We start from the raw sequence: 16,325 nt of genomic DNA on the forward strand, positions 1-16,325 counted from the left end.
AATAGACAGAGTGGACAGCCAGTGCCTCTTCCCCAGGGCACCACTGCTCAGTACAAGAGGACATGGCTTTAAGGTAAGGGGAGGGAAGTTCAAGGGAGATATTAGAGGAAGGTTTTTCACTCAGAGAGTGGTTGGTGCGTGGAATGCACTGCCTGAGGCAGTGGTGGAGGCAGATACACTAGTGAAGTTTTTTTTTATAAATTTTTTTTTAATTGAATTTTCAAATGGTTACAGAAGGAAAAAAGAATTATCGACCCTTCCCCCCTTAACCCCTCCCCCCTAACATATCCCTGTAGAAGAGAAAAAAAAGAAAGAAAGAAAGAATGCCCGGAAATCGGAAGACCCCCACGTGCTCCATGGAGTTCATAATAGCTTTAGTATATATATTTCTTTCTTTCCCCAAATAACCAATAATTTTATCTTCGGAGCACCTATGTATTTAATCCTATCTTTTGTAAATAAGGGTGCCAAATTTTCAGAAATATTTCGTATTTATCTCTTAAATTATAAGTAATTTTTTCAAATAGAATGCAGCTAAAAGCTATATCTATTTTCATTTTCTTAATGTATGTTAAAACACTTTTTCTTTTCACCGGTCCATTAAGCCCATTAACATTAAAACTTAAAATATTCAGTAAATTAGTCATTATTTTTAACAGGGTTACTCCAGTCTATAGTAATACCTAACTTTTCAACTTTTCATAGTACCTTGGGGAATCTTTTTAAAATTCTCCGTTTTGCTATGTGTCTTCCCCCCCCCCCCCCCCCCCCCCGATTGTCCAGGCAAAGAAAGAAAGATTAAAGAAAAATAGATTATAAAGAAAAAAAATAACAAAATACCCCCCTACTGATGTTGTGAATAAAGAAAAAGCACAACATTACCCCCCTCCATTGTGCGGGTCATGGCAATCGCCATGATTACACACGTGAATCCCGTAGCAATCGATCTGAAGTTCCCCCAGCTCCCCCGTAACATAAAAAAGTATATATAAGAGAAGAAAACATAATATCCCTACTCTCGATGAATATTTCTCAAATTTTTACCTTTCTCCCCCGTATCATATAATTAAGAATTTTTTTTTTTTTAATTTTTTAATTAGTTTTTCAAAACATTTTACAAAATTAAAAACCCCAAATCCCAATGAGGAGCATTAATACAGAGCAAGGTTAAGCATACGATAACAATATGCTACAAAGGAAGAGAATTTAACAAAAAAGCACCTAAATTAAAGACAAGTGAGCTTAGTGTCCTCCCCAAACCCCACAACACAAGAAAAAAACAACAATTCCAGACCAACCACCACACAATATAGAGAGTATAAGTCTGGACAGTCAAACTCCCAGACTGTGAATACACTTAGCAACAGAGGATAATAATGCCTACTACCAGAAAAAAAAGGGAGCTGAAAGCAAGGGACCGAAAAGAAAAAAAAACCCTAGTCAAGAGGAAGGTTATGAAAGTACTCGATAAAAGGCCCCCAGACCTTAAAGAATATATTTAAATATTCTTCTGTCCTTAAACATCCATCAACTCCATTCACTGTCCCTGTCTTTATCTTTAATCCATTTCACTTTTAAGTCTTTGGCTGTGGTTAGCGAATATTTGGGAGTTCTTGTGCAAATTCTTCCGCATCCCGATAATCAGTAAAAGATCTTCTTTTTCCATCATCCAAAAAAATTATCAGGGTTGCCGGGTGGCGCAATATAAATTTATAACCCTTTTCCCATAAAACTTTTTTCGCTGGGTTAAATTCCTTCTTTCTCTTCAAAAGGTCATAACTTATATCAGGATAGAAAAGAACTGTTTTCCCTTCTATCATCAATGGCCCGTTTCTCTTTCTGGCACGTTGGGCAGCCGCCTTCAGGATCTTTTCTTTATCTTGATATCTTAAGCATTTTATCAAGATTGATCATGGGTTTTGATCAACTTGAGGTCTTGATCTTAAGGCTCTGTGAGCCCTTTCAATTTCAATTAACTGGGTTCCTTCTTCCATTTCCAAAATTTCCGGAATCTATTTTTGAAAAAAATTTATTGGATCCTCTCCCTCTACACCTTCTTTAAGTCCAACAATCTTAATATTATTTCGACTGTTAAAATTTTCAAGTACATCCACTTTTTCCAACAACCGTTTTCTTTCTGATGTCCAGGCAGAAATATTATCTTCCATTTTATTCACTCTATCAATGGTGTCTCCCGTTATTTCTTCCAAGTTTTTAATTTTCTTGTCCACTTTGTCCTGTCTTTTCATCATTTTATCAAACATAATCTTCATATTTTTCATATTTTTATTACTTTTAATGCTTTTAATTCATGCATTATTTGCACCAAAGATTTTTTTATGTCTCCAATATCACCTCCAACCTCTTCCTGTTGCTCTTCTTTGTTTGTCTCTTCATCTTCGTCTGATTTATCCAGAGAATCTGATTCCACCTCATATTCACTTTCACTTCCAATCATAGCTGGGATTTGTAGTTTGGGTTGCTCGTGTTTGCGCATGCCCCTTCCTTCACGCATGCGCAATTCCTGTTGCTCTTTTTTTTTTGGAAACGGTTGATGTCGCCGCAGTTTCCTGTTCTGTATCGCCGGAGGTAAAATGCACTTGAGCCCGAGGCTCTTTCATGGCTGCCGGCCTTGATTCTTTTCCAACTTGTGTTGTCTTCAAAGTATTAGTTTTCTTCTGCTTCTGTTTAGGAGACATATCTTAAGACAATCCTGAGTAGTTTATAAGTAATTTTTAAAAAGTATTTACTAACTTTTCTTCACTTAAACATTATCTTACTGATTTTTTTACGGGAGAGCTGGATTTCCACGTCTCGATCCTACGTCATCATGTGACGTCCCCCCACTAGTGAAGTTTAAGAGACTACTAGATAGGTATATGGAGGAATTTAAGGTGGGGGGGTTATATGGGAGGCAGGGTTTGAGGGTCGGCACAACATTGTGGGCCGAAGGGCCTGTAATGTGCTGTACTTTTCTATGTTCTATAAATAATACCGGATGTACCTGTTCTGACTTACTTAGTAAGAGAACTTAGGATTTTTTTTCGATCCTGATCTACGATAGCCCACGCACATCCTCACGTATACTTTAAATCATCTCTAGATTACTTAAACCTAATACAATGTAAATGCTATGTAAAATAGTTGTTATACTGCATTGTTTAGGGAATAATGACAAGAAGAAAAGTCTGTACATGCTTGAACAAGAAGTGCTGGAAGAACACTTCCGGGTTTCGCGATTTGTGGTTGGTTGAATTCATGGATAAGGTGGGCCAACTGTATTCCATTTGGGTATCCTCCAACCTGACGGCATGAACATTGATTTCATGAACTTCCAGTAATGCCTCCCCCCCCCCCCCACCCCTCACCATTTCCAATCCCCTTTTCCCTTCCTTACCTTATCTTCTTCCTCGCCTGTTTCCTCTCACTGGTGCTCCTACTCCCCCCTACACTTTACTTTCTTCCATGGCCTTCTGTCTCTTTCACCAATCAACTTCCCAGCTCTTTACTTCATTCCCTCCCCTTCCAAGTTTCACTTATCACCCGGTGTTTCTTTCTCATCTCCACCCACCATTTAAATCTTCTCAGCTTTTTTTTATCCCAGTCTTGCCGAAGGGTTTTGTCTCAAAAAGTCGACTGTACTTTTTTCCAGAGATGCTGCCTGGCCTGTTGAGTTCCTCCAGCATTTTGTGTGTGTTCGGATTTCCAGCATCTGCAAATTTTCTCTTGTTAAGCAAATATTTAGATAGTTTTCCTCATCATGAGCATTGTTCTTTCCCTCATAATTCTCTCAAGTTTATATAAATCCTAAAGTATTCTGAAAGCACAATGACACAACCATGGCTGACAAAAGTCAAAACTTCTATAAAAGCCAAAGAGAGTGCGTACAACACAGTGAAAATTAGTGGGAAATTTGAGGATTGAGAAGCTTTTAAAAGCCACAGAAGCAACTTAAAAAGTAACAAAGAAGGAAGAGATGGAATACAAATTTAAGTTAGCCAATAATATTGAAGAGGACACCAAAAGTTTCTTCAGATAGTACAAGAGAGGCAGCAGTAGATATTGCACTGCTAGAAAATGATGCTGGAATGGTAGTAATGGGGGGACAAGGAAATGGCAGATGAGCTGAGTAAGTATTTTGTATCAGTCTTCAGACAGCTGTGCAAGCCAAGTCATTGGGTGTACTGAAGGTGGAGATCGATAGGTTCTTGATTTATTAGTGCATCAAAGGAGCACAGATTCACCACCCTCTGTCTAAATATTTCTTCTTCATTTCTGTTCTGAATGGTCGTCCCTCAAATCTGAGGCTGTGTTCTCTGGTCCTAGACTCCCTCAATATAGGAAACATCCTCTCCACATCTACACAATCTAGGCTTTTCAATATTCGATAGGTTTCAATGAGATCCCCTCTCATTCTTCTAAACTTCAGTGAGTACAGGCCCAGAGCCGTCGAAAGCTCCTCATATATTACCGTAATCCTTTCATTCCTGAGATAATTCTCATGAGCCTCCTCTGGACCTTCTCCAGTGCCAGCATTATATAATTTGCTTTTTCCAGCACACTGAGCTCTGCTGCCCCTCAGGGTTGTGTGCTCAGTCTGCTGCTGTTAACACTGCTGACTCACGAATGCACTCTACCAGATTCAGCTCAAACTACAGCACATTGATGGTGCTACAGTGGTTGGCCTCATCAGCAACAACGATGGGTCAGCATACAGAGAGGAGGGAGAGGCTTGTCAAATGATGTGAGAACAACAACCCGAGTCTTAACATTGACAAGACAAAAGAGATAGTTGTGGACTTCAGGAAGGCACAGCTCCATTCTCTAATGCAGATCAATGGCTCTGCTGTGGAGAGAGTGAAGAGCACAAAGTTCCTTGGTGTGCACATAATACACAATCTAACCTGGACTCTCAATATCTCACCAGTCAGGAAGGCACAGCTAGATAGAATGCCATCTTAAAAGTGCATTGCTGAATCTTCATTTTATGTGCCCTACACCAAGGCTTTTTTCCAGCTATAGAAAACTAAAGGAAAAATCATTCTCCCATTATGCATTACCCTTGCAGATAGTTCTATTTTGCAAGTTAAAAGATGTAGTGAGGTCAAGGAATACAGCATTTGCTGCTTATGGCAGAGTATAGTGTCACAGATTGTAGTGTCATCGGTTCTGATAAAGGGTCCTGGACCTGAATCAAGTTGTTCCAATTTCCACAGAAGTCTATTGACTGAGATAATATGCAGAATAGGCCCTTCGAGCTATGCCGCCGAGTTGTCTGGCCTGCTGACTGTTTCTGGCAATTTTTCTTCGTTGTAACAGATTTTTCGCATCTGCATTATTTGTTTTTACTTTCATTTTATTCCAAGTGTCTTGTATTTATTGCCACAGATGGCTGTGCAGGCCAAGTCATTGGGTATATTTAAAGCGGTCATTGATAGGCTATTGATTTATCAGGGCGTCAAAGGTTACAGGGAGAAAGCGAGGGAATGGGGTTGAGAGGTCTAATAAATCAGACATGATAGAATGGCAGAGTAGACTGGAAAGGCCAAATGGCCTAATTCTGCGCCTTTGTCTTATGGTCTCTTATAGTTATAACAATTGCAAAGCAATACAACCTGTCCTGAAGAAGAGTCTCGGCCTGCAATGTCGACTATCTATTAATTTCCATATATGCTGCCAGACCTGCTGAGCTCCTCCAGCATTTTGTGTGTGATGCTTTGGATCTTGAGCAACTGCAGAATTTCTTATGTTTATTATAGGCTGTCCTGAGAATGAAATCAGGACCTTGTTTCATTTTGTGGTTAGTCTGTCAGTGACAGATGCATCCGTCACAGATAAATTGGTAAGTGTGAGGTCTAGTAGACTTGTCTACTGTGATTGTTCAGCACTACTGGCCATTGACCCCGACTGACAATTACGTTAATGAGGACTTGGTCAGTGCTGATGCTATTACTGATGGACAGGGAAGTCCAGCATCCAGTGCATCATCAAACCATTGCTTGTTATAAGGAGCATTGGTTTTTAGGTCAAAGAAGGAGAGCAGTTAGTTATCTGGAGGGTTCCCATGCTTGACGATGTTTTAAGACCTCTAATATCAATACTTGGTAGTCTGTCGTGTTTGATTCTGTGGTTTGAATGTAGGGCTAATGGTGCAATTGAGTTACTGTGGATGTTTGTGTATCTATTTCAGAGCAACACACACACACAAAATGCTGGAGGAACATAAGGCCAGGGAACATCTGTGAAAATGACTCAGGTTCTCGGCCCGAAACATTGACTGTTCATTTTTTTCCATAGATGCTGCCTGACCTATTAATGATGAAAGAGGTTTTGTGATGATCCAATAGATTCTCTTCTCCAAACCAGATTTAGAACTGGCTTTAAATCCTATTTGAATTTGAGTCTCTGGATTGTTGGTCCAGGCATCTGGAGTATGACTGTAGTAATCTATCACCTCCCAGCTTCTTACTTCATCCTCACTTCCCCAACCACTCACCCACCTTCCCTCTCACCTGGTTTCACCAATCTCCTTCCATCTTGTCCTTCTTCCCCTAACCCCACCTTACTATAACTTCTTCCCCCTTTCTTTCCAGTCTTGATGAAGTTCTGGCCTGAAACTTTGACTGTTTATTATTTTGTGTTTTGCTCAAGATTTCCTGCATTTACAGAATCTGTTGTTTGTCTAATAAATGGCCTTGCTGGTTCAGATCCTGAAAAAGGAATGAATAAAAAAAAATGGCGTAGAAGGAAAAGTATTAACCTAATAATTAAAAAAGAAGCCTCATTGCTGGCTCATCTGTAGGCCTGGAATCTCCATTGTCATCTGCTAGGTCTCTGATCCTGTGCCAAGCCTGGCTGTCAGAGGATCGGAGAAGCACTTTCCATATGGATTTGATTAGTGGAACGTGGTGACAGATGTGATGCCATCTGTCACACAGTGAGTTTCAGATTTGTGTTTGGAAGTGCAGCAGCGGAAGCCGGAGACTAAAATTTTACTGAGATCTTGAACGGCTCAGTAGTGTGGCAGTTAATGTAATGCTTTACTGAGCCAGTGACCCTGACCTGGGCTCAGTTCTCGCCACTGTCTGAAAGGAGTTTATATGTTCTACCCGTGACAGCGTGGATTTCCTCCAGGTGCTCCGATTTCCTTCCAATTCCAAAGATCTATGGGTTAGTAGGTTAATTGGCCATATGGGTGTAATAGGTGGTATGGGCATGTTGGGGTGGAAGGGCCTTTTACTGTGCTGAATCTCTAAATAAAATAAGTAAATAAACATCACTGCAACGTTTTTCATTTTGAGAGGTTGAGCATGGATAAGTTAAGGTAGAAGAAGAGGACGGATTTGGGTCAGGTGTATTATTTTGAAGGTGTTTGTAGATGAATATTTCATTTGCAACTACACAGAAGATGTACGGCTCTGAAGCCTGGGTCTTGTACTGCAAGCAAATCCGGTTGCTCAAGCACTTCCATCATCACTGCCTCCACTCCATCATGGGTATCGGCTGGCAGGATCTGTCTCCAACAACGAGGTCCTGGAGAAGGCTGAACTTCCAACCATTGAAGTCACTTTGTTGCTCAAACAGCTCCACTGGTCAGGCCATGTGTCTCTCATCGACAACTCCAGGTAACCGAAAGCAGTACCCTATGGAGAACTCTGTCAGGGCAAGAGAGATCATGGTGCCTTGCGCAAGAGGTACAAAGACCAACTTAAGCAGTAGTGCTTTCAGGCAAATATTGAGGTCAACGAGTGGCAGCAGCTGGCTTGTGGCAGAGAATCTGATCCAAGGAGCAGCCAAAAATTTTGAGGAAGCCAGAAGAGCAGCAGCTGAAGAGGAGACACGGGGAATGATCCTACTACCCAAGTGTCGGCTTCCCAGCCGTTCTGTGTCCCTACTGATCCAGAGTCTGCAGATCCAGAATTGGCCTCTGCAGCCGTAGCTCTTGTGGACTCTTCTTCCTCTCCTGATCTTTGCAAGTGAAGAACCGGTCATCATCATTGTACAGAAGATGGAGCTGACCTTCAGTCATTTTCTAACAACAACCTGTGAGCCCTTTCCAGCCTATAAAGGACTTTTCATTGGATGTGTTTTAAGCTTTCATTGTTGATCTGTGGATTTCCATTCTCTGTATTTGTAGCCCAGACAGCTCCTGGGATTTGTGTGTCCTCCATTTTGCGTGTCTTATGCAAATATCCCCCTCCCCGCAACAACTTTTGCCCTTTTCCTGGGCAGCACTTCGCTTCCTGTTATGTGCCTTTGCTAATTTCAATGTCTTCACAAAATTGAATTTAGAATGAAAAAATACTGAACTGTGGGGTATACAGTGGCATGCAAAAGTTTGGGCACCCCGATCAAAATTTCAGTTCCTGTGAATAGCTAAGTGAGTAAAAGATGACCTGATTTCCAAAAGGCATAAAGTTAAAGATGACACATTTCTTTAATATTTTAAGCAAGATTACTTTTTTATTTCCATCTTTTACAGTTCAAAATAACAAAAAAGGAAAAGGGCCCGAAGCAAAAGTTTGGGCACCCTGCATGGTCAGTACTTAGTAACACCCCCCTTGGCAAGTATCACAGCTTGTAAACGCTTTCTGTAGCCAGCTAAGAGTCTTTCAATTCTTGTTTGGGAGATTTTTGCCCATTCTTCCTTGCAAAAGGCTTCTAGTTCTGTGAGATTCTTGGGCCATCTTGCATGCACTGCTCTTTTGAGGTTCATCCACAGATTTTCGATGATGTTTAGGTTGGGGGACTGTGAGGGCCATGGCTAAACTTTCAGCTTGTGCCTCTTGAGGTAGTCCATTGTGGATTTTGAGGTGTGTTTAGGATCATTATCCTGTTGTAGAAGCCATCCTCATTTCATCTTCAGCTTTTTTACAGACGGTGTGATGTTTGCTTCCAGAATTTGCTGCAACTTAATTGAATTCATTCTTCCCTCTACCAGTGAAATGTTCCCCATGCCAGTGGCTAGTAACACAAGCCCAAAGCATGATCGATCCACCCCCATGCTTAACAGTTGGAGAGGTGTTCTTTTCATGAAATTCTGCACCCTTTTTTCTCCAAACATACCTTTGCTCATTGCGGCCAATAAGTTCTACTTTAACTTCATCAGTCCACAGGACTTGTTTCCAAAATGCATCAGGCTTGTTTAGATGTCCCTTTGCAAACTTCTGACGCTGAATTTTGTGGTGAGGATGCAGGAAAGGTTTTCTTCTGATGACTCTTCCATGAAGGTCATATTTGTGCAGGTGTCGCTGCACAGAACAGTGCACCACCACTCCAGAGTCTGCTAAATCTTCCTGAAGGTCTTTTGCAGTCATACGGGTTTTTTGATTTGTCTTTCTAGCAACCTTACCAGCAGTTCTCTCGGAAAGTTTTCTTGGTCTTCCAGACCTCAACTTGACCTCCATTGTTCCTGTTAATGGCCATTTCTTAATTACATGACAAACTGAGGAAACGGCTACCTGAAAATGCTTTGCTATCTTCTTATAGTCTTCTCTTGCTTTGTGAGCAACATTTATTTTAATTTTCAGAGTGCTAGGCAGCTGCTTAGAGGAGCCCATGGCTGCTGATTGTTGGGACAGGGCTTGAGGAGTCAGGGTATTTATAAAGCTTTGAAATTTGCATCACCTGGCCTTTCCTAACGATGATTGTGAACAAGCCATAGCCCTAACAAGCTAATTAAAGTCTGAGACCTTGGTGAAAGTTATCTGAAAGCTCAAATCTCTTAGGGTGCCCAAACTTTTGCATGGTGCTCCTTTCTTTTTTCCCCACTCTAAAATTGTACAAAACAAAAATAATACTCTAATCTTGCTTAAAATGTTGAGAAGAATGTTTTATCTTTAACTTTCTGACTTTTGGAGATCAGTTCATCTTCTGCTCACTTAACTATTCACAGTAACAGAAATTTTGACCTGGGATGCCCAAACTTTTGCATGTCACTGTATATGTGTGTACCCCTCAAGGTTGCCCCTCAATTTTGAGGCAGTGCCCTCAAGTTCTGGATAGCTGCACATTCACCTGTTCTAGACCTTTCAACATTCGGTAGATTTCAGTGAGATCCCCCTACATTCTTCGAAATTCCAGTGAGTACAGGCCTAAAGCTGCCAAACGCTCCTCATATAAACCCCCCCTTCATTCCCAGAATCATCCTCGTGAACTTCCTCTGGACTCTCCAATGATGACACATCCTTTCTGAGATATGGGGCCCAAACCTGTTGACAGTACTCCAAGTGTGGCCTGACTAGTGTCTTATAAAGCCTAGCATTATCTTCTTCTATTCCCCTTGAAATAAGTGCCAACATTGCATTTGCCTTCTTTACCACAGACTCAACCTGCAAGTTAACCTTCTAGGAGTCTTGCACGAGGACTCCCAAGTCCCTCTGCACCTCTGATGTTTGAATTTTCTCCCCATTTAGATAATACTCCACACTATTGTTCCTTTTACCAAAATGCATTATCATAGACTTCCCAACACTATTCCATCTCCCACTTTTATGCCCATTCTTCCATTTTGTCTAAGTACTGCTTCAATCGCGTTGCTTCATCAGCACTACCTACCCATCCACGTAACTTTGTAGCATCCAATAACTTTGCCAAATATTAACCCCTGAGGAACACCACTAGTCACAGGCAGCCAACCAGAAAAGGCTCTCTATTCCCTCTCACTGCCTCCTGCCTATCAGTCATTCCTCTATCCATGCCAGTATCTTTCCTGTAATGTCATAGGATTTTATCACGTGAGGCACCTTATCAAATGCCTTCTGAAAATCCAAGTAAATGACATCTACTGCCTCTCCTTTGTCCACCCTGCTGTTACTTCCTTGAAGAACTAAGAGATTTGTCAGGCAAGATTTCCCTTTACAGAAAGCATGTTGACTTTGATTTATTTTATCATTAGTCTCCAAGTACCCGTAGAACGTCATCCTTAATAATAGACTCCCAACACTTTCTCAACCACTGAGGTTAGGCTAATTGGTCTATAATTTCCTTTCTTTTGCCTTCCTCCCTTCTTAAAGAGTGATGTGGCATTTGCAATTTTCCAGTCCTTTGGGACCATGCCAGAATCAAGTGACTTTTGAAAGATCATGACCAATGCATCGAATATCTCTTCAGCAACCTCTTTCAGGACTCTGGGATGTCGTCCATCTGGCCCAGGTGACTTGCCCACCTTTGAGTTTTTTGAGCCCTTTAAGCCCTTTGAGTTTAGCTAGCACTTTTTCCTTTGTAATAGCAATGGCACTCGCTCCTGCTTCCTGATGCTCGCAGACTTCTGATACACTGCAAGTGTCTTCTACAGTGGAGACTGATACAAGGTACCCATTAAGTTCATCTGCCATTTCTTTGTCCCCCATTACTACCTCACAAGCATCATTTTCCAGTGGTCCAATACCAACTCTCACCTCCCTGTTATTCTTTGTATAACTGAAAAATCTTTTAGTATTCTGCTTTATATTATTGACTACTCTGCCCTCATATTTCATCTTTTCCCTTTTAGCTTTTTTTAGTTGCCTTTTGTTGGATTGGATCATCCAACTTTCCACTCACCATTGCTACCTTCCTTGGCTTTTATACAGTCCTTAATGTCCCTTGTCAGCCATGGTTGCCTACCCCTGCTATTTGAGAGCTACTCCTTCTGTGGGACATAACTACCCTGCATCTTGTGAACTATTCCCAGAAACTTCAGTCGCCTTTGCTCTGCTGTCATCCCCACCAGTATCCTCTTCCAATTCACCCGGGTGAGTTTCTCTGTCCTGCCTCTGTAATTCCCTTTATTCCATTGCGATGCTGATACATGTGATTTATTCTTCTCCTTCTCAAATTGCAGTTTGAATTCACTCATATTATGATCACTGCCTCCTAAGGGTTCCTTTACATTAAATTCTCTAATAAGATCTAGGTTATTACACAACACTCGAGCTAAGATAGCTTTTCCCCTAGTAGGCTCAAGCACAAGCTGCTCCAAAAAGTTATCATGTAGGCATTCAACAAATTCCCTCTCTTGCAATTGATACAACCTAATTTTCCCAATCTCCTTGCATATTGAAGTCCCTGTTACAATTGTGACATTACTGATATTACATGCCTTTTCCCGCTCCCTTTGCAATCTCAACCCCACATCTTGGTTATAATTTGGAGGCCTATATACGATTCCCAAATGGTTTCTTTACCTTTGTAGTTTCTTCACTCCACCCACAAAGATTCAACATTCTCTGACCCTATGTCACCTCTTTCTAAAGTATATCCTTTGATGTTAAGTTCCCAACTATGGCCTTCTTTCAGCCACGGCTCAGTGATGCCCACAATGTCATACTGACCAGTCTCTAATTGCGCCATGAGTTTGTCCACTTTATTCTGAATGTTACGTACATTTAAATGCAGCACCTTCAGCACCTTTGCCCTTTTGAACTTTGCCTCTGTGGTACAATTTAACTCTGCTCTGTCTGCCTTTGTTTCAATAGGTACGTTTAATGTCAGAGAAATGTATACAATATACATTCTAAAATTATTTTGATTTGTACTATAGACCGGTCACTTGTACCCAGTCATTTGCTTGTATGTGTTTACATTCATGTTACACCCATCATCTACTTGTAAACCAGATCTTTCATACTGGTTCCTATAATGCTGCCATATTAGTTTAAACCACTCCCAACGGCTGTAGTAATCTTGCCCCCAAGAGTATATTGGCCTCCCTCAGATTCAAGTGCAACCTGTCCTTTTTGTACAGATCACACCTGCCCCAGAAGAGGTCCCAATTATCCAGAAATCTAAATCCTTGCTCCCTCTCCAATTCTTCACCCACACACTTGTCTGCCAACGCACTCTATTCCTATCCTCACTAACACATGGCACAGGCAGCAACACTGAGATTACTACCCTTGAGGGCCTGATTCTCAACTTCCTTCCTAATTTCCTGTATACTTTTTTCAGGACCTCCTCCCTTTTTCTGCCTATGTCATTGGTACTACTGCTTCTGGCTGCTCACCTTCCTTTTTTCAGGATATTGTGGACGTGTTCAGAAGCGTCGCTGCCCTTTGTACCTGGGAGGCAAATTACCATCCATGTTTCTTTTTGCATCGAAAGAATTGCCTATCTATCCTGCTAACTATAGAGTCCCCTATTACTACTGCCATCCTCTTCAGTTCCCTACCCTTCCGAGCTACAGGGCCAGACTCTGTCCCAGAGGTACTTCCCCCAGGTAGATTGTTCTTTGTTACCTCAAAGTATTCCAACAGATTTGTCAGGCATGATTTTCCCTTGAGGAAACCATGTTGACTGTGCCCTACTTTCAGATTTCAAAGAACCTTCTCTCTAGTTATGGTAACTTCACACACTTCATGCCCCCTGACATCTGGAACTTCCACCATACTGCTTGTGTCTTCTACAGTGAAGACTGATGCAAAATACTTATTCAGTCCATCTGCTATTTTGTTATTTCTGAGTACTACCTCTCCAGCTTCATTTTTCTGTGGTCCATTATCCACTCCTGCCTCTCTTTTACACTTTATGTATCTGGAGAAACTTTTGGTATCCTCTTTATAATATTGACAGGCTTACTTTTGTGTTCCATCTTTATCTTAATAACTTTTTTTAGTTGTCTTCTGTTGGATTTAAAAAAAACTTCCCAATTCTCTAACTTCCACTAATTTTTGCTCTATTTTCTACCCTCTCTTTGGCTTTTATGTATGCTTTGACTTCTCTTGTTAGCCATGGTTCTGTCCTTTTTTCTTCAGTATACTACTTCCTCTCCTCCCAGAAAGCCAGTGTGGCTTCCATGCAGGGCGTGGAACTGTCGACATGATATTTGCTGCACGCCAACTCCAGGAAAAATGTCAAGAGCAACACAGCGACCTCTTTATGACCTTCATCGATCTGACCAAGGCATTTGATACGGTCAGCAGAGATGGCTTATGGAAGATAATGGAGAAGTTTGGCTGCCCTAGCAGGTTCATCATGATTGTTCGGCAGTTCCACGATGGCATGATGGTGAAAGTTTTGGATGATGGTGACGAGTCAGAAGCTTTCCCAGTGACGAACGGTGTGAAGCAAGGATGCGTTCTCACCCCTACATTCTTTAGCATGGTCTTCTCTGCTATGCTGAATGATGCCTTTTGCGATTGTCAAGATGGTATATACGTCAGATACAGGACTGGCAGTGAGCTATTCAACCTCCAGCGTCTATAGGCTGTTACAAAGGTAAAGGAGACCGTCATCAGAGACCTCTTATTCGCTGATGATTGCGCTCTCGATGCCAGCACAGAGCAGAAGATGCAGCGAGAAATGGACTGCCTATCATGAGCCTGTGACAACTTCGGACTTACAATCAGCACCAAAAAGACTGAAGTTATGTACCAACCTGCACCCGAAAAGCCCTACCAGGAACCACACATCACAGTAAAGGGGCAGAAGCTACTGGCAGTCGACAGCTTTACTTATCTGGGCAGTACTCTATCACGAGTGGTGAACGTAGATGCAGAGATCAGCAACAGAATTGCCAAAGCCAGTGCCGCCTTTGGGAGACTCCGTGAGGATGTATGGGAGCGGAGGGGACTCAGCCTTACCACCAAGCTGGAGGTCTACCGAGCAGTGGTTCTCACCACCCTCCTCTATGCCAGCGAGACCTGGACTGTCTACAGCAGACATGCTAAACAGCTCAACCACTTCCACTTGAGCTGCCTCCGCAGACTTCTCCACGTACGATGGCAGGACAAAGTCCCAGACACGGAGGTCCTGGAGCGGGCTAGCACCCACAGCGTCTACACCCTCCTACAGAAAACCCAGGCCAGATGGGCTGGCCATGTCGTCAGGATGTCTGACAGTCGACTACCAAAACAGCTGCTGTATGGAAAGCTGAGCCAGGGCAGGCGCTCAGTTAGAGGGCAGAAGAAACATTTCAAAGACTGCCTCAAAGTGTCCCTCAAAGACCTCAACATCAATCCCAGTAGCTGGGAATCGCTTGCTCAGGACCACCCAACCTGGTGGAGCAGGACCACTAAAGGAGCGTATGCAGCAGAAATCAGATGCACCGCAGAGGCTCGGAGGAAACGCGCCATGCGCAAGGCTCGAGCTACCTCCACTTCCACTGCAGCACCTACCCTCATGTGTCCCACATGTGGGCGAGCTTTCAGGGCCCGGATTGGCCTCACCAGTCACCTCAGGACCCACAGTCACAAACCCTCCACCTGACAGAAGTCGTGGTCGTCTTCGACTCCGAAGGACAAACAACAACAACAACTTCCTCTTTGGGATGTGTATATCCTGTGCCATGTGAATTGCTTCCAGAAATTCCAGCCCTTGCTGCTCTGCTGTCATCCCTGCCAGTGTTCTTTTCCAATCAATTCTGGCCAACTCCTCTCTCATGCCTCTGTAATTCCCTTTGCTCCACAGTAATACTGATACATCTGATTTACAGACAGCAGAGTTATTCAAGAATTCACTTTGAGCTTATTTATATTAAAGCAAATCTTTGCTCTCAGGATAAGAACTCAGAATGTGTGAACATTGGATAAGCAAGAGTGTACTATAGTGGTTAAGTGGCAGAGTGGAGATATGCCAAAGGAGGTGTAAGTCACTCCTTCCTTCCTCTAGCCTGCAGGTCACCCTTGGACAAAGCTTAGCGCCTGCTTAGCCCCCTGATGAGGGTCACATGAAGCCACGGGAGCAGGTGGTGGCTGGTCATATGAGCAGCTGGTGCATATCACAAGTCCTGGTTATGTGACCACTGATGCCAGGCAGACAATCTCTGAAGAGTATTGATAATGGCTGGGATCACCCATCTTGTAAAGACCCTGCCCAGAAGAATGCAATTTGCCAAGAATTATGGTCATGGCCATAATCACCCATGCCATACAACATGGCACATGATGATGGCTAGGGTGGTAGATATGTTGGGTAGTATGGTGCAGTAATTGTTGCATTGCTGTTTTGCAGCTTCAGGGTCCTGCATTCGATCCTGTCCTCAGGTGCTGTCTGTGTGGAGTTTACATGTTCTCTGCATGACCATGTAGGTTTTCATAGGTTGCTTCTCTTTTCTCCCACATTCAAAATATATCGATTCATTTTCTACTGTAAATTGCCCCTTAGAGCAGGTAAGTGGCAAAAGCGTTAATGAAGGTGGTCATGGGCGTGTAAGGGAGGAAGAATCATTTGTGAGATCATAAAGAAATGAGGAATTGGATCGATGAGGTTGCTCTGCTGGTAACGAACATGGATTTGATGGGCTACATGGAATCGGTGTCGTAATAAATAAAAATAAGAATCTTGTGCTTAAGATCAAAGTAAATTTGTTATCAAAGTATTTATGTTACTATATACAACTTTGAGAT

The 16,325-nt window shown here is 42.3% G+C and overlaps 1 protein-coding gene across 3 annotated transcripts in view; it reads left to right on the top strand.

Annotated features, from left to right (window-relative positions):
* Positions 1 to 16,325, top strand: part of reck (reversion-inducing-cysteine-rich protein with kazal motifs) — a 185,313-nt gene that overhangs the window by 69,511 nt on the left and 99,477 nt on the right. The gene's annotated exons all lie outside the window — the stretch shown is intronic.

Source organism: Hemitrygon akajei, chromosome 1, assembly GCF_048418815.1.
Source record: "Hemitrygon akajei chromosome 1, sHemAka1.3, whole genome shotgun sequence".
NCBI classification, from domain to species: Eukaryota; Metazoa; Chordata; class Chondrichthyes; order Myliobatiformes; family Dasyatidae; genus Hemitrygon; species Hemitrygon akajei.